We start from the raw sequence: 19,405 nt of genomic DNA, 5'->3' as shown, positions 1-19,405 counted from the left end.
TTTGGGACACACCTCTGTGTCCCAAGTATGAAGACACACCTCTCCTTGGGGAGAGGTGTGTCTTCATACTAAAACCCGCCCACTCGAAAGACCTTCATTGTGCTTCGCTTTGGAAGCCAGAGGGAGCAGAAGGTCACTAAGCTGCTACTATTGACGCCAAACTCAAAACACAGCCAACAGACAAGTGACAAAGTTACAAATAAAAATGGCCAACATTCTCCTGTTCAGGTCATTGTCGACATGTTTGCCCTTATAATCAAGTTAGCCTGCTAGCTACATGCTAGCTAACGTTAGCTGCTAACCGTTAGCTGCTAACCAATGCAGCTATAAGCAAAACGTTAGCTAGCACAAAAGACACCTCCAGCCCAGCCGGTATGGTTGGGACAAACCCCCATGTTTTCACAACACAAGCAGTGGTGCGGGGGCTTCTGTGGTCAAAAGCAATCTGGGCTTTAATGTACGTAATCCCAAACAACATGGTCCTAAACGTTGAGAGACCATCAGAATTGCTTCTCAATCAAATAATCCATACACAATATGTACGTGTACAAAGTATGGCATTTAAAATATAATTTTGTGAGTGTTTGAATGTTCATGGGTACCTGTCTGGCTGGGGGGCAAGGTCTCCATAGTAATCTACCTGGCATCACAAACACACATCAGAAACATTACATACCTTCACTTAGTGAAGCGTGAATAGGAGGAGAGACCAGCGGGACAAAAGTTTCCAAGTCAAAGCGTCCGGTCCTGGACTGGGCTTTCAGCAGCCAATAGCGCTTCTCCAAGTCAATGATATCAGACTCTTCTACTGTAGGAGGAGAGAAGAAGAAAACATTTTCTTTTTTTTTAAATAATCAAAATAGCAACCAATCAAGAGTGATTTTTGTAGATTCGCTGAGCATCATCTTACTAGAACACAAGTCACATGACCTAACAGTGCTAGTACATTAAAGAAAGTAAACACTGTAGATTTCCAATCAGCCTCAGTTCATCTGATCATGGTGCTATAGGGGAGTACGTGGTGCTATAGGGGACCACGTGGTGCTATAGGGGACCACGTGGTGCTATAGGGGAGTACGTGGTGCTATAGGGGAGTGCATGGTGCTACATGGTGCTATAGGGGACTACATGGTGCTATAGGGGACTGCATGGTGCTATAGGGGACTGCATGGTGCTATAGGTGGTGCTATAGGGGACCACATGGTGCTATAGGGGACCACATGGTGCTATAGGGGAGTACATGGTGCTATAGGGGACCACATGGTGCTACCACATGGTGCTATAGGGGACCACATGGTGCTATAGGGGACCACATGGTGCTACGTGGTGCTATAGGGGCTACATGGTGCTATAGGGGTGGAGCTATGGTGCTACATGGTGCTAGGGGGCTACATGGTGCTATAGGGGCTACATGGTGCTATAGGGGAGTACCACATGGTGCTATAGGGGACCGCATGTATAGGGGACGTGGTGCTATAGGGGACCGCATGGTGCTATAGGGGACCGCATGGTGCTATAGGGGACCGCATGGTGCTATAGGGGACCGCATGGTGCTATAGGGGACCGCATGGTGCTATAGGGGACTGCATGGTGCTATAGGGGACTGCATGGTGCTATAGGGGACTGCATGGTGCTATAGGGGAACTGCATGGTGCTATAGGGGACTACATGGTGCTATAGGGGACTACATGGTGCTATAGGGGGTGCTAGGAGAGTACATGGTGCTATAGGGGCTACATGGTGCTATAGGGGACCACATGGTGCACCACATGGTGCTATAGGGGACCACATGGTGCTATAGGGGACCACATGGGGACCACATGGTGCTCACCACATGGTGCTACATGGTGCTATAGGGGACTACATGGTGCTATAGGGGACCACATGGTGCTATAGGGGAGCTATACATGGTGCTATAGGGGCTACATGGTGCTATAGGGGGCTACATGGTGCTATAGGGGCTAGTGGTGACATGGTGCTATAGGGGAGTACATGGTGCTATAGGGGACCACATGGTGCTATAGGGGACCGCATGGTGCTATAGGGGACAGCATGGTGCTATAGGGGACAACATGGTGCTATAGGGGACAGCATGGTGCTATAGGGGACCACACCGGTGCTATAGGGGACTACACATGGTGCTATAGGGGACTACATGGTGGTGCTATAGGGGACCACATGGTGCTATAGGGGACCACGTGGTGACTACATGGTGCTATAGGGGACAGCATGGTGCTATAGGGGACAGCATGGTGACTACATGGTGCTATAAGGGACACTCACAAACTTGACTACAGATGCACAATCGAGAGCATCCTGGTGCGGGCTGTATCACCGCCTGGTACTACATGGTGCAACTGCTCCGCCCATGGTGCAACCGCATGGTGCTATCCAGAGGGGAGTGAGGTCTGGTGCACAACGCATCACCGGGGTGCAAACTACCACATGGTGCCCTCCAGGACACCTACACCACCCGATGGTGCTACAGGGGGCTAATGGCCATAAAGATCATGGTGCATAGGGGGCCATCAACCACCTGAGCCACTGCCTGTTCACCCACATGGTGCTATCATCCAGAAGGGGACGATGGTGCATAGGGGACCACACCGTGCTACAGGTGCATCAAATGGTGCTGGGACCATGGTGAGACTGAAAACTACAGGGTGCTATAGGAGACCACATGGTGACTCTCAAGGGGACCATCAGACTGTTAAAGCATGCCACCATGGTGCTAACATTGAGTGGCTGCTGCCAACTACACTGACACATGACTCAACTCAGCCACTTTAATAATGGGAATTGATGGGAAATGGTGTAAATATATCACTAGCCACTTAGGGGACCACATGGTGATTTTTTGGGGACCACATGGTAAACAATGCTACCATGGTGCTATAATGGTTTACACCACATGGTGCTACACATGGTGCATCTCATGGTGCATACGGTGCTATACTGTACATGGTGCTATATCATGGTGCGGGGACTGCATGGTGCTATGGGGACCACATGGTGCACTAGCCACATTTAACTATGCCACATGGTTTAGGGGACATACTCATCTCAGGGGACTATGGTGCTATATACTGTGACTACATGGTGCTATCAGCTACTGTATCTTGCCTATGGTGCTCTGTACCATCACTCATTCATATATCCACATGGTACATATTCTTTATCCCCTTACACTGTGTATAAGACAGTAGTTTTGGGGAATTGTTAGTTAGATTACTTGTTGGTTATTACTGCATTGGGGACTCATGGTGAACTAGGGGACCAGCACAAGGGGACATTGGTGCGGTGCTACACATGGTGCTATAGGGGACATTAACATCTGGTGCTAACCATGGTGCTATGTGACAAATAAAATGGTGATTTGATTTTAGGGGACTACATGGTGCTATAGGAGACCACATGGTGACTACATGGTGCTATAGGGGACCACATGGTGACTACATGGTGCTATAGGGGACAGCATGGTGCTATAGGGGACCACATGGTGCTATAGGGGACCACATGGTGCTATAGGGGACCACATGGTGCTATAGGGGACCACACGGTGCTATAGGGGACCACACGGTGCTATAGGGGACCACACGGCGCTATAGGGGACCACACGGCGCTATAGGGGACCACACGGCGCTATAGGGGACTACACGAGCAGCACAGAGGATAGTAGTCTTTAGTAGTCGTCTGACCACGGATCTTTAAGTAGGTTTTTTAAAATGATTTTTTCCCCTCCAGATTTCCTGCTTATTCCCTGATTCCAGGAATCTTCCAAAATGGATTTCTGAAAAAACTCTGGGAATTCTGGTTACCCTATCTGTAAGGGATTTAGTCCATCCAGGTTAGTCTTGAGCGGAGACCATGACTCATCCTAAAAGGCTGTGCCATGGCTGACTAAGTACACTACTACCGCCACTGTTTAGTATGAAACCTGCCAGCCAGAAAGGGGCCGGTCGACCCCTGGGTTAATCCTCTCTCTCCTTTCATCACACTAATCCACAGCTAATAGGATTAACCTAAGGTTTCACTAGCTCATACTAGCCCAGGCTTCACTTTCCACCACACTGTCCCATGAGCCAGCCCATACATGTCAGTCAGACAGGTGTCAAAACACAAAACAAAAATCAAGACTGCATGCCTCAATGGAACCCTAAATAGTGCACTCATTTTGTAGTGCACTAATTTTGTAGTGCACTAATTTTGTAGTGCACTAATTTAGGGAAATCGGATAATGTTTGGGATGTATATTAAGTCACATTCACTTTCTGGCTGGAGAGGAGACCAGTCCGGATTGCCATCACAAAGCCAAGCTGGTTCCTAAGTCTCACTGCTAAGACCGACGTCCTAGTTTGCTGTCTGCATTTATAAAGACTGATGGGTCAATAACACAGTGAGACCACTGGGGGATAATGTAGCCAGGCGAGCAGTGAAAGCTACAGATTGGGATGTACGTGTGGATTGATAGGGGCTATTACTTTCCTTCTCCCCCCCCCACCCTAAGGTTTATTCCTAGAACAGCCAGCCTCAGCAGAGTTCAGTTGACTCTGTGGAGAGAGTTCAATCGGTGCGTGTGTGTGTGTGTTCAATATGAAGACCGATTGAGAAAGAGAGAAGTGGAGAGGTCAAGAGGACCGATTGAAAACAAATAAGCACCAACTGCTTCAGTGGTTCAATAATATTTTTTTTTACCTCAGTCCTTCCCTGAAACATCAGACTTAAACAAATAGAGAACATAACGGGGTGAGAGAGGAAGAGGAAGAGGGAGAGAGAGAGGGTATGGAAATGGCATGGGGGGGGGGAAGTAACAGTGGACAGATTAATAATTGAGAAGCATGGAGTGGAGTTTGGAGGGAGGGCAGAAGTGTGTGGTGGGGCCCGTCATGGACTGACTGAATGCCCCTTTAAGTAGAACAGCTGAACAACACTAAATCCTCCATAAACAGACAAGCATGCACGTACACACACACACACACACACACACACACACACACACACACACACACACACACACACACACACACACACACACACACACACACACACACACACACACACACACACACACACACACACACACACACACACACACACACACACACAATACAAATAAAACCTAAAAGAAAAAAGGTCCTCAAACTGGTCTTTCAGAAATACACCAAAAGTCCATGTATCAATCCCAAACACGAAACAAAGCTGAATGAATGCTATTTGTGTTGTGTTTACTGAACGCAGGCCAGCGTGGGCTAGCCTAGCAGTGATTAGTGCAGTGGTAAAGGCCTGGTTGGGACTAGCGAGGAAAGCAGAGCTGAGGGGGAAGAAACACCTGCTCATCTTGTTGCTGTGTGCCATTACTCAGCCTGCCTGACACTGCTAATCTATAGAACTCTTTCTCTCTCCTATGGATCGGCTCCAGGACCAGCTAGCTCCCTGACCGGCTGGCTGGCTGGCTCCAGGACCAGCTAGCTCCCTGACCGGCTGGCTGGCTGGCTCCAGGACCAGCTAGCTCCCTGACCGGCTGGCTGGCTGGCTCCAGGACCAGCTAGCTCCCTGACCGGCTGGCTGGCTGGCTGGCTCCTGGCTGGCTCCAGGACCAGCTAGCTCTGGCTGGCTGGCTCCAGGACCAGCTAGCTGGCTGGCTGGCTGGCTCCAGGACCAGCTAGCTCCCTGACCGGCTGGCTGGCTGGCTCCAGGACCAGCTGGCTCCCTGACCGGCTGGCTGGCTGGCTCCAGCTAGCTCCCTGAGGACCAGCTAGCTCCCCGACTGGCTGGCTGGCTGGCTCCAGGACCAGCTAGCTCCCTGACCGGCTGGCTGGCTGGCTCCAGGACCAGCTAGCTCCCTGACCGGCTGGCTGGCTGGCTCCAGGACCAGCTAGCTCCCTGACCGGCTGGCTGGCTGGCTCCAGGACCAGCTAGCTCCCTGACCGGCTGGCTGGCTGGCTCCAGGACCAGCTAGCTCCCTGACCGGCTGGCTGGCTGGCTGACCGCTGGCTGGCTGGCTCCAGGACCAGCTAGCTGGCTGGCTGGCTCCAGGACCAGGCTGGCTGGCTGGCTGGCTCCAGGACCAGTTAGCTCCCTGACCGGCTGGCTGGCTGGCTCCAGGACCAGCTAGCTCCCTGACCGGCTGGCTGGCTGGCTCCAGGACCAGCTAGCTCCCTGACCGACATGCCTCATCCCCTTGTTAGCTAGCTCCCTGACTATGCCGGGAATAGGGTGCCATTTGCGACGCACCAATTAGCTTAGCACGCTAGGTTAACCGCTAGGCTAAATGGCTAACTGTCTATTTCAGGACATGACTCTACTGGTTTAGACTGATCTCTTTAATTGCTTGCAGTTTGATTTAGTTAAAAAATAAAAAAAATAAACAGTCTTGACAGTATTTTGTTCTCAAACAAGAGGCTACACATCTCCATGACTGACTAGCCAGACATACAAAGAGAAATGAATTGCCTTCTGCGTTTGGGACTCATGACAAGTGAGTTCATACATAAACTCTCCAAATGTACACTTCTACAACCCGGAAGATAGTGAGAAGATTACACAGTAAATACAACCACTAACTCACACCAACTATCGGCTCATTACTAAGACACATTTGTCAGTGTTGACCCCCCAAATGGCACCCTATTCCCTACCAAGTCCACTTCATTAGGGAAGAGGGTACCCTTTTTGGGGGACGCTGACCCTCAACTACAGGAGGTCCATTTGTACCCACCTAGAGGTGCGACTCTGTCAGAGTGGCAACAGAGGTACCATACCATATTCCACCACAGGTGCCCCGAGACGTGCCGACAGGCCTGGCGTACACCATAGTAGTCTCCGCAGGACACACGGCTAACAGCTCGGGAAAACCACAGCACGACAACTCACTCACGCCATCCTGTTCCAATAGTATTCCATTAATATCCCAACCAACAAGATTGTTTGTCCGTCATGGCGTCTGCTGTGTGTGTGTGTGTCCGGTCGTTGACGGTCCACATGAGTCTTAGCCAAGAGTGAGGTGGTTGTGTAGGTAGAGTATGTTCTGGAAAGTCCGTGCACACCTCACGGCCAGAGCGTGCACGCACACGCACACACACACACACGACACGCTTTCCCACACAGACGATACCTACACACACACACACACACACACACACCTCTCACAGAGTTAAGAGGATAATCTGTTAGTGGGTAGAAGCAGATTACAAGCCGTCTGAAGGTACTCTCTCTGATTGGCAGCAAAGATCTCTCCTGCTCTCTGATTGGCAGCAAAGATCTCTCCTGCTCTCTGATTGGCAGCAAAGATCTCTCCTGCTCTCTGATTGGCAGCAAAGATCTCTCCTGCTCTCTGATTGGCAGCAAAGATCTCTCCTGCTCTCTGATTGGCAGCAAAGATCTCTCCTGCTCTCTGATTGGCAGCAAAGATCTCTCCTGCTCTCTGATTGGCAGCAAAGATCTCTCCTGCTCTCTGATTGGCAGCAAAGATCTCTCCTGCTCTCTGATTGATCTCAGGATAGAAAGCAGCTAAGATCTTTGATTGGTCTAAGACGGGCAACATGGTAAGATCTTTCTTTCCAATTAACAGAGAAAGAGAGAAGGACTTGAAAAGACAGAAAGAGAACTTGACAAATACCAAATAACATGAAATATGTGCACATAACAAAAACGGTCAGTATAGGGTAGGGTGTTAGGGGTCAGGGGTCAGGGTAGGGCGTCAGGGATCAGGGTAGGGCGTCAGGGATCAGGGTAGGGCGTCAGCGTAGAACGTCAGGGGACACTCACAGTGTGTGACTCCGGCCAGAGTCTGGTAGAAGGTGGGCGTGTCGCTGTCGTCTGTGAGGGTGACACACACGCCTCCGGAGAGCAGCCAACGGGAGAACGTGAACGCCTCCGTGTTCTGTAGGAGCCAGTTCTTAAAGCGCTCATAGTTGACTTTCTCCCCCTGAGACAAAACAAAACACATCAACAACAAAGCATTGGGCCTCCCGGGTGGCGCAGTGGTTAAGGGCGCTGTACTGCAGCGCCAGCTGTGCCATCAGAGACTCTGGGTTCGCGCCCAGGCTCTGTCGTAACCGGCCGCGACCGGGAGGTCCGTGTGTATCGGAGGACGCATGACTTTCAACCTTCGTCTCTCCCGAGCCCCTACGGGAGTTGTAACGATGAGACAAGATAGTAGCTACTAACAATTGGACACCACGAAATAGGGGAAAATTAGGGGTAAAATAAAATGTATTAAAACAAAGCATTAACTCGGCAGCTAGGTGGGTAGCTAAATACTTAAACGGGTGAGTACTTGACAAAAAATAGTATTGTTGGGGAGACGGACACAGAGTAGCGTTTATATTATAAGGTTGAACGCGGCTGCCCTCTTCCACTTACCAAAAAAAAAAAAAAAGTGTAAGAACAGTGAATAAAAGGGGCAAACTGTGATTGGTATATACATTGTTGCGGCTTTTAATGAATGACATATACCCTACCCTATTGATTTGGTTTTGTTTGAACTGATGTACTGGGCCGTATGCACTTCCCTCCGTAGTGCCTTGTGGTCGGAGGCCGAGCAGTTGCCATAGCAGGCAGTGATGCAACCATGTATTTCTAGTAATGGTGAACTATAAGAGATAGGGGACTAAGGCTAGCTAAGACTAACCTGCTGAGATAGGGGACTAAGGCTAGCTAAGACTAACCTGCTGAGATAGGGGACTAAGGCTAGCTAAGACTAACCTGCTGAGAGGGGACTAGGGCTAGCTAAGACTAACCTGCTGAGAGAGGACTAGGGCTAGCTAAGACTAACCTGCTGAGAGAGGACTAGGGCTAGCTAAGACTAACCTGCTGAGAGAGGACTAGGGCTAGCTAAGACTAACCTGCTGAGAGAGGACTAGGGCTAGCTAAGACTAACCTGCTGAGAGAGGACTAGGGCTAGCTAAGACTAACCTGCTGAGAGAGGACTAGGGCTAGCTAAGACTAACCTGCTGAGAGAGGACTAGGGCTAGCTAAGACTAACCTGCTGAGAGAGGACTAGGGCTAGCTAAGACTAACCTGCTGAGAGAGGACTAGGGCTAGCTAAGACTAACCTGCTGAGAGAGGACTAGGGCTAGCTAAGACTAACCTGCTGAGAGAGGACTAGGGCTAGCTAAGACTAACCTGCTGAGAGAGGACTAGGGCTAGCTAAGACTAACCTGCTGAGAGAGGACTAGGGCTAGCTAAGACTAACCTGCTGAGAGAGGACTAGGGCTAAGACTAGCTAAGACTAACCTGCTGAGAGAGGACTAGGGCTAGCTAAGACTAACCTGCTGAGAGAGGACTAGGGCTAGCTAAGACTAACCTGCTGAGAGAGGACTAGGGCTAGCTAAGACTAACCTGCTGAGAGAGGACTAGGGCTAGCTAAGACTAACCTGCTGAGAGAGGGACTAGGGCTAGCTAAGACTAACCTGCTGAGAGAGGACTAGGGCTAGCTAAGACTAACCTGCTGAGAGAGGACTAGGGCTAGCTAAGACTAACCTGCTGAGAGAGGACTAGGGCTAGCTAAGACTAACCTGCTGAGAGAGGACTAGGGCTAGCTAAGACTAACCTGCTGAGAGAGGACTAGGGCTAGCTAAGACTAACCTGCTGAGAGAGGACTAGGGCTAGCTAAGACTAACCTGCTGAGAGAGGACTAGGGCTAGCTAAGACTAACATGCTGATGAGAGAGGGGACTAAGGCTAGCTAAGACTAACCAGCTGATGCGAGAGGGGACTAAGGCTAGCTAAGACTAACCAGCTGATGCGAGAGGGGACTAGGGCTAGCTAAGACTAACCTGCTGAGAGAGGACTAGGGCTAGCTAAGACTAACCTGCTGAGAGAGGACTAGGGCTAGCTAAGACTAACCTGCTGAGAGAGGGACTAGGGCTAGCTAAGACTAACCTGCTGAGAGAGGACTAGGGCTAGCTAAGACTAACCTGCTGAGAGAGGACTAGGGCTAGCTAAGACTAACCTGCTGAGAGAGGACTAGGGCTAGCTAAGACTAACCTGCTGAGAGAGGACTAGGGCTAGCTAAGACTAACCTGCTGAGAGAGGACTAGGGCTAGCTAAGACTAACCTGCTGAGAGAGGACTAGGGACTAGCTAAGACTAACCTGCTGAGAGAGGACTAGGGCTAGCTAAGACTAACCTGCTGAGAGAGGACTAGGGCTAGCTAAGACTAACCTGCTGAGAGAGGACTAGGGCTAGCTAAGACTAACCTGCTGAGAGAGGACTAGGGCTAGCTAAGACTAACCTGCTGAGAGAGGACTAGGGCTAGCTAAGACTAACCTGCTGAGAGAGGACTAGGGCTAGCTAAGACTAACCTGCTGAGAGAGGACTAGGGCTAGCTAAGACTAACCTGCTGAGAGAGGACTAGGGCTAGCTAAGACTAACCTGCTGAGAGAGGACTAGGGCTAGCTAAGACTAACCTGCTGAGAGGGACTAGGGCTAGCTAAGACTAACCTGCTGAGAGAGGACTAGGGCTAGCTAAGACTAACCTGCTGAGAGAGGACTAGGGCTAGCTAAGACTAACCTGCTGAGAGAGGACTAGGGCTAGCTAAGACTAACCTGCTGAGAGAGGACTAGGGCTAGCTAAGACTAACCTGCTGAGAGAGGACTAGGGCTAGCTAAGACTAACCTGCTGAGAGAGGACTAGGGCTAGCTAAGACTAACCTGCTGAGAGGGACTAGGGCTAGCTAAGACTAACCTGCTGAGAGAGGACTAGGGCTAGCTAAGACTAACCTGCTGAGAGAGGACTAGGGCTAGCTAAGACTAACCAGCTGAGAGAGGACTAGGGCTAGCTAAGACTAACCAGCTGAGAGAGGACTAGGGCTAGCTAAGACTAACCAGCTGAGAGAGGACTAGGGCTAGCTAAGACTAACCTGCTGAGAGAGGACTAGGGCTAGCTAAGACTAACCAGCTGAGAGAGGACTAGGGCTAGCTAAGACTAACCAGCTGAGAGAGGACTAGGGCTAGCTAAGACTAACCTGCTGAGAGAGGATTAGGGCTAGTTAAGACTAACATGCTGCTGAGAGAGGACTAAGGCTAGTTAAGACTAACATGCTGCTGAGAGAGGACTAAGGCTAGCTAAGACTAACCTGCTGAGAGAGGACTAGGGCTAACTAAGGCTAACCTGCTGAGAGAGGACTAGGGCTAGCTAAGACTAACCTGCTGAGAGAGGGGACTAGGGCTAGCTAAGACTAACATGCTGAGAGAGGACTAGGGCTAGCTAAGACTAACATGCTGAGAGAGGACTAGGGCTAGCTAAGACTAACATGCTGCTGAGAGAGAGGGGACTAAGGCTAGCTAAGACTAACATGCTGCTGAGAGAGGGGACTAAGGCTAGCTAAGACTAACATGCTGCTGAGAGAGGGGACTAAGGCTAGCTAAGACTAACATGCTGCTGAGAGAGAGGACTAAGGCTAGCTAAGACTAACATGCTACTGAGAGAGGGGACTAAGGCTAGCTAAGACTAACATGCTAATGAGAGAGGGGACTAAGGCTAGCTAAGACTAACATGCTGAGAGAGAGGACTAGGGCTAGCTAAGACTAACATGCTAATGAGAGAGGGTACTAAGGCTAGCTAAGACTAACATGCTGCTGAGACAGTACCGTGCAGTACCGAAGAGCCCTTACTGCTGCTCGATCATCCTATTTTTCTAACTTAATTGAGGAAAATAAGAACAATCCGAAATTCCTTTTTGATACTGTCGCAAAGCTAACTAAAAAGCAGCATTCCCCAAGAGAGGATGACTTTCACTTTAGCAGTGATAAATTCATGAACTTCTTTGAGGAAAAGATTATGATTATTAGAAAGCAAATTACGGACTCCTCTTTAAACCTGCGTATTCCTCCAAACCTCAGTTGTCCTGAGTCTGCCAGGACCTAGGATCAAGAGAGACGCTCAAGTGTTTTAGTACTACATCTCTTGACACAATGATGAAAATAATCATGGCTTCTAAACCTTCAAGCTGCATACTGGACCCTATTCCAACTAAACTACTGAAAGAGCTGCTTCCTGTGCTTGGCCCTCCTATGTTGAACATAATAAACGGCTCTCTATCCACTGGATGTGTACCAAACTCACTCACTAAAAGTGGCAGTAATAAAGCCTCTCTTGAAAAAGCCAAACCTTGACCCAGAAAATATAAAAAACTATCGGCCTATATCGAATCTTCCATTCCTCTCAAAAATTTTAGAAAAGGCTGTTGCTCAGCAACTCACTGCCTTCCTGAAGACAAACAATGTATACAAAATGCTTCAGTCTGGTTTTAGACCCCATCATAGCACTGAGACGGCACTTGTGAAGGTGGTAAATGACATTTTAATGGCATCGGACCGAGGCTCTGCATCTGTCCTCGTGCTCCTAGACCTTAGTGCCGCTTTTGATACCATCGATCACCACATTCTTTTGGAGAGATTGGAAACCCAAATTGGTCTACACGGACATGTTCTGGCCTGGTTTAGATCTTATCTGTCGGAAAGATATCAGTTTGTCTCTGTGAATGGTTTGTCCTCTGACAAATCAACTGTAAATTTCGGTGTTCCTCAAGGTTCCGTTTTAGGACCACTATTGTTCTCACTATATATTTTACCTCTTGGGGATGTTATTCGAAAACATAATGTAAACTTTCACTGCTATGCGGATGACACACAGCTGTACATTTCAATGAAACATGGTGAAGCCCCAAAATTGCCCTCGCTAGAAGCATGTGTTTCAGACATAAGGAAGTGGATGGCTGCAAACTTTCTACTATTAAACTCGGACAAAACAGAGATGCTTGTTCTAGGTCCCAAGAAACAAAGAGATCTTCTGTTGAATCTGACAATTAATCTTAATGGTTGTACAGTCGTCTCAAATAAAACTGTGAAGGACCTCGGCGTTACTCTGGACCCTGATCTCTCTTTTGAAGAACATATCAAGACCATTTCAAGGACATCTTTTTTCCATCTACGTAACATTGCAAAAATCAGAAACTTTCTGTCCAAAAATGATGCAGAAAAATTAATCCATGCTTTTGTCACTTCTAGGTTAGACTACTGCAATGCTCTATTTTCCGGCTACCCGGATAAAGCACTAAATAAACTTCAGTTAGTGCTAAATACGGCTGCTAGAATCCTGACTAGAACCAAAAAATTTGATCATATTACTCCAGTGCTAGCCTCTCTACACTGGCTTCCTGTCAAAGCAAGGGCTGATTTCAAGGTTTTACTGCTAACCTACAAAGCATTACATGGGCTTGCTCCTACCCATCTCTCTGATTTGGTCCTGCAGTACATACCTACACGTACGCTACGGTCACAAGACGCAGGCCTCCTAATTGTCCCTAGAATTTCTAAGCAAACAGCTGGAGGCAGGGCTTTCTCCTATAGAGCTCCATTTTTATGGAACGGTCTGCCTACCCATGTCAGAGACGCAAACTCGGTCTCAACCTTTAAGTCTTTACTGAAGACTCATCTCTTCAGTGGGTCATATGATTGAGTGTAGTCTGGCCCAGGAGTGTGAAGGTGAACGGAAAGGCTCTGGAGCAACGAACCGCCCTTGCTGTCTCTGCCTGGCCGGTTGATGCACGAAGGGCTATATAAATAAATTTGATTTGATTTGATTTGATCTGAGAGAGGGGACTAGGGCTAGCTAAGACTAACATGCTAATGAGAGAGGGGACTAAGGCTAGCTAAGACTAACATGCTGAGAGAGAGGACTAGGGCTAGCTAAGACTAACATGCTAATGAGAGAGGGTACTAAGGCTAGCTAAGACTAACATGCTGCTGAGAGAGGGGACTAACGCTAGCTAAGACTAACATGCTGCTGAGAGAGGACTTAGGGCTAGTTAAAACGAACCTGCTGAGAGAGAGAGAGAGAGAGGACTAGGGCTAGTTAAAACTAACCTGCTGCTGAGAGAGAGAGGACTAGGGCTAGCTAAGACTAACATGCTAATGAGAGAGGGTACTAAGGCTAGCTAAGACTAACATGCTGCTGAGAGAGGGGACTAACGCTAGCTAAGACTAACATGCTGCTGAGAGAGGACTTAGGGCTAGTTAAAACGAACCTGCTGAGAGAGAGAGAGAGAGAGGACTAGGGCTAGTTAAAACTAACCTGCTGCTGAGAGAGAGAGGACTAGGGCTAGTTAAAACTAACCTGCTGCTGAGAGAGAGAGGACTAGGGCTAGTTAAAACTAACCTGCTGCTGAGAGAGAGGGACTAGGGCTAGTTAAAACTAACCTGCTGAGAGAGAGAGAGACTAGGGCTAGTTAAAACTAACCTACTGAGAGAGAGAGACTAGGGCTAGTTAAAACTAACCTGCTGCTGAGAGAGAGAGGACTAGGGCTAGTTAAAACTAACCTGCTGCTGAGAGAGAGGGACTAGGGCTAGGTAAAACTAATCTGCTGAGAGAGAGAGAGGACTAGGGCTAGTTAAAACTAACCTGCTGAGAGAGAGAGAGGGCTAGTTAAAACTAACCTGCTGAGAGAGAGAGAGGACTAGTTAAAACTAACCGGCTGAGAGAGAGAGAGGACTAGTTAAAACTAACCTGCTGAGAGAGAGAGAGGACTAGTTAAAACTAACCTGCTGAGAGAGAGAGAGGACGAGGGCTAGTTAAAACTAACCTGCTGAGAGAGAGAGGACGAGGGCTAGTTAAAACTAACCTGCTGAGAGAGAGAGAGGACTAGGGCTAGTTAAAACTAACCTGCTGAGAGAGAGAGAGGACTAGGTCTAGTTAAAACTAACCTGCTGAGAGAGAGAGAGGACTAGGGCTAGTTAAAACTAACCTGCTGAGAGAGAGAGAGGACGAGGGCTAGTTAAAACTAACCTGCTGAGAGAGAGAGGACGAGGGCTAGTTAAAACTAACCTGCTGAGAGAGAGAGGACGAGGGCTAGTTAAAACTAACCTGCTGAGAGAGAGAGAGGACTAGGGCTAGTTAAAACTAACCTGCTGAGAGAGAGAGAGGACTAGGTCTAGTTAAAACTAACCTGCTGAGAGAGAGAGAGAGGACGAGGGCTAGTTAAAACTAACCTGCTGAGAGAGAGAGAGGACTAGGGCTAGTTAAAACTAACCTGCTGAGAGAGAGAGAGGACGAGGGCTAGTTAAAACTAACCTGCTGAGAGAGAGAGAGGACTAGGCTAGTTAAAACTAACCTGCTGAGAGAGTGAGAGGACTAGGGCTAGTTAAAACTAACCTGCTGAGAGAGAGAGAGGGACTAGGGCTAGTTAAAACTAACCTGCTGAGAGAGAGAGAGGACTAGGTCTAGTTAAAACTAACCTGCTGAGAGAGAGAGAGGACGAGGGCTAGTTAAAACTAACCTGCTGAGAGAGAGAGGGACTAGGGCTAGTTAAAACTAACCTGCTGAGAGAGAGAGGGACGAGGGCTAGTTAAAACTAACCTGCTGAGAGAGAGAGGGACTAGGGCTAGTTAAAACTAACCTGCTGAGAGAGAGAGAGGACTAGGGCTAGTTAAAACTAACCTGCTGAGAGAGAGAGGACTAGGGCTAGTTAAAACTAACCTGCTGAGAGAGAGAGAGGACTAGGGCTAGTTAAAACTAACCTGCTGAGAGAGAGGACTAGGGCTAGTTAAAACTAACCTGCTGAGAGAGAGAGGGACTAGGGCTAGTTAAAACTAACCTGCTGCTGAGAGAGAGAGGACTAGGGCTAGTTAAAACTAACCTGCTGAGAGAGAGAGAGGACTAGGGCTAGTTAAAACTAACCTGCTGCTGAGAGAGAGAGGACTAGGGCTAGTTAAAACTAACCTGCTGAGAGAGAGAGAGACTAGTTAAAACTAACCTGCTGAGAGAGAGAGGACTAGTTAAAACTAACCGGCTGAGAGAGAGAGGACTAGTTAAAACTAACCTGCTGAGAGAGAGAGAGAGGACTAGTTAAAACTAACCGGCTGAGAGAGAGAGAGGACTAGTTAAAACTAACCTGCTGAGAGAGAGAGGACTAGGCTAGTTAAAACTAACCTGCTGAGAGAGAGAGAGGACGAGGGCTAGTTAAAACTAACCTGCTGAGAGAGAGAGGACGAGGGCTAGTTAAAACTAACCTGCTGAGAGAGAGAGAGGACTAGGGCTAGTTAAAACTAACCTGCTGAGAGAGAGAGGACTAGGTCTAGTTAAAACTAACCTGCTGAGAGAGAGAGAGGACTAGGGCTAGTTAAAACTAACCTGCTGAGAGAGAGAGAGGACGAGGGCTAGTTAAAACTAACCTGCTGAGAGAGAGAGGACGAGGGCTAGTTAAAACTAACCTGCTGAGAGAGAGAGGACGAGGGCTAGTTAAAACTAACCTGCTGAGAGAGAGAGAGGACTAGGCTAGTTAAAACTAACCTGCTGAGAGAGAGAGAGGACTAGGTCTAGTTAAAACTAACCTGCTGAGAGAGAGAGAGGACGAGGGCTAGTTAAAACTAACCTGCTGAGAGAGAGAGAGGACTAGGGCTAGTTAAAACTAACCTGCTGAGAGAGAGAGAGGACGAGGCTAGTTAAAACTAACCTGCTGAGAGAGAGAGAGGACTAGGGCTAGTTAAAACTAACCTGCTGAGAGAGTGAGAGGACTAGGGCTAGTTAAAACTAACCTGCTGAGAGAGAGAGAGGACTAGGGCTAGTTAAAACTAACCTGCTGAGAGAGAGAGACTAGGTCTAGTTAAAACTAACCTGCTGAGAGAGAGAGAGGACGAGGGCTAGTTAAAACTAACCTGCTGAGAGAGAGAGAGGACTAGGGCTAGTTAAAACTAACCTGCTGAGAGAGAGAGAGGACTAGGGCTAGTTAAAACTAACCTGCTGAGAGAGAGAGAGGACTAGGGCTAGTTAAAACTAACCTGCTGAGAGAGAGAGGACTAGGGCTAGTTAAAACTAACCTGCTGAGAGAGAGAGAGGACTAGGGCTAGTTAAAACTAACCTGCTGAGAGAGAGAGAGGACTAGGCTAAAAACTAACCTGCTGAGGAGAGAGGACTAGTAGTTAAAACTAACCTGCTGAGAGAGAGAGGACTAGGGCTAGTTAAAACTAACCTGCTGAGAGAGAGAGAGGACTAGGCTAGTTAAAACTAACCTGCTGCTGAGAGAGAGAGGACTAGGGCTAGTTAAAACTAACCTGCTGAGAGAGAGAGGACTAGGGCTAGTTAAAACTAACCTGCTGAGAGAGAGAGAGACTAGGGCTAGTAAAACTAACCTGCTGAGAGAGAGAGAGGACTAGTTAAAACTAACCTGCTGAGAGAGAGAGGGACTAGTTAAAACTAACCTGCCTGCTGAGAGAGAGAGAGGACTAGTTAAAACTAACCTGCTGGTTTATTCAGACACATGCTGCTGTTACAGAGCCTGCCAGGGTGGTAACAAGTAGAGCACTACCCTATGGGTCCTGGTAACAAGTAGAGCACTACCCTATGGGTCCTGGTAACAAGAGAGCACTACCCTATGGGTCCTGGTAACAAGTAGAGCACTACCCTATGGGTCCTGGTAACAAGTAGAGCACTACCCTGGGTCCTGGTAACAAGTAGAGCACTACCCTATGGGTCCTGGTAACAAGTAGAGCACTACCCTATGGGTCCTGGTCACAAGTAGGGCACTACCCTATGGGTCCTGGTAACAAGTAGAGCACTACCCTATGGGTCCTGGTAAAAGTAGAGCACTTATGGGTCCTGTTTTTATGTTAAAGGAGCACTACCCTATGATCTGATGTTAAAGGAGTTTGCTTATGAGATTGAATTCTTGGGAGGTGTGTATTGTGTAAATACATACGTGTGTGTGTGTGTGTGTGTTTAGCCAATAACAGCAGTGTGTGTGGTCCAACCCCAGACTGAGTGGATGACAGAGGGTAGTGCGCATGGCCCAGTACATCACTGTGAGGTCTACACCTGCTCTATTCGGCACACGTGACAAATAAACTTCGATTTGATTTGATTTGATGACTGGATCTGAGAGAGGAGAGTGTCATGCGTCAGTCGAAGTGTCGGTCTGGGTGATTGACAGGTGACTGACCTCGCTGAAGCACTTCCTGAGAGAGGGCGGGACTTCCCCATCCACCGCCCGTAGCACGGCCTCCATATCATCCCGCGCCGCATAGCCACCCGACTCACTGGCAAACAGGCTGAAGAGGTCTGTGGAGAGACACACAGTTAGTTCATCCCGGCAGGCAGGCTGGTCTTATCATCCTGGCAGGCAGGCTGGTCTTAGTCCTGGCCTTGGCTCTCTGCTGCCTCACACACATCAATTCCAAACATCACTCAGAGAGAGAACCTGCGGGGAGAGAGGAGGAAGAGAGCGGGAGAGAGAGAAGAGAGGGCGCGGGGAGAGAGAGAAAGAGAGGGCGCGGGGAGAGAGAGAAGAGAGGGCGCGGGGAGAGAGAGAAGAGAGGGCGCGGGGAGAGAGAGAAGAGGGCGGGGAGAAGAGCGCGGGGGAGAGAGAGAGAAGAGAGGGCGCGGGGGAGAGAGAAGAGGGCGCGAGAGAGAGAAGAGAGGGCGCGGGGAGAGAGAGAAGAGAGGGCGCGGGGAGAGAGAGAGAAAGAGAGGGCGCGGGGGAGAGAGAGAGAGAAGAGAGGGCGCGGGGAGAGAGAGAAGAGAGGGCGCGGGGGAGAGAGAGAGAAGAGAGGGCGCGGGGAGAGAGAGAAGAGAGGGCGCTGGGGAGAGAGAGAGAGAAGAGAGGGCGCGGGGGAGAGAGAGAGAGAGAGGGCGCGGAGAGAGAGAGAGAAGAGAGGGGGGGAGAGAGAAGAGAGGGCGCGGGGGAGAGAGAGAGAAGAGAGGGCGCGGGGGAGAGAGAGAGAAGAGAGGGCGCGGGGAGAGAGAGAGAAGTGAGGGCGCGGGGAGAGAGAGAGAAGAGAGGGCGCGGGGAGAGAGAGAAGGAGGGCGCGGGGAGAGAGAGAGAGGGCGGGGGAGAGAGAGAGAGAGAGGGCGCGGGGAGAGAGAGAAGAGAGGGCGCGGGGGAGAGAGAGAGAAGAGAGGGCGCGGGGAGAGAGAGAAGAGAGGGCGAGGAGAGAGAGAAGAGAGGGCAGAGAGAGAGAGAAGAGAGAGAGAGAGAGAGAGAGAAGAGAGGGCGCGGGGAGAGAGAGAGAGAGAGAGAGAGAGAGGGTGCGGGGGAGAGAAGAGAGGGCAGCGGGGAGAGAGAAGAGAGGCGCGGGGAGAGAGAGAAGAGAGGGAGAAGAGAGAGAGAAGAGAGAGGAGAGAGAGAGGGAGAGAGAGAAGAGAGGGCGCGGAGAGAAGAGAGAGCGCGGGGAGAGAGAGAAGAGGGGCTCTGGGGAGAGAGAAGAGAGAGAGAAGAGAGGGCGCGGGGAGAGAGAGAAGAGAGGGCGCGGGGAGAGAGAGAAGAGAGGGCGGGGCGAGAGAAGAGAGGGCTGAGAGAGAGAAGAGAGGGCGCGGGGGAGAGAGAGAAGAGAGGGCGCGGGGGAGAGAGAGAAGAGAGGGCGCGGGGAGAGAGAGAGAAGAGAGGGCGCGGGGAGAGAGATGGAACATAC

At 49.6% G+C, this 19,405-nt stretch overlaps 1 pseudogene; it reads right to left on the bottom strand.

Annotated features, from left to right (window-relative positions):
* Window positions 1-19,405, bottom strand: part of LOC121839171 — an 82,267-nt pseudogene that overhangs the window by 43,302 nt on the left and 19,560 nt on the right.

Source organism: Oncorhynchus tshawytscha, linkage group LG14, assembly GCF_018296145.1.
Source record: "Oncorhynchus tshawytscha isolate Ot180627B linkage group LG14, Otsh_v2.0, whole genome shotgun sequence".
NCBI lineage: Eukaryota > Metazoa > Chordata > Actinopteri > Salmoniformes > Salmonidae > Oncorhynchus > Oncorhynchus tshawytscha.
Note: the sequence above shows the minus strand (reverse complement) of the source record. Positions and strands in the feature narration are given on the sequence as shown.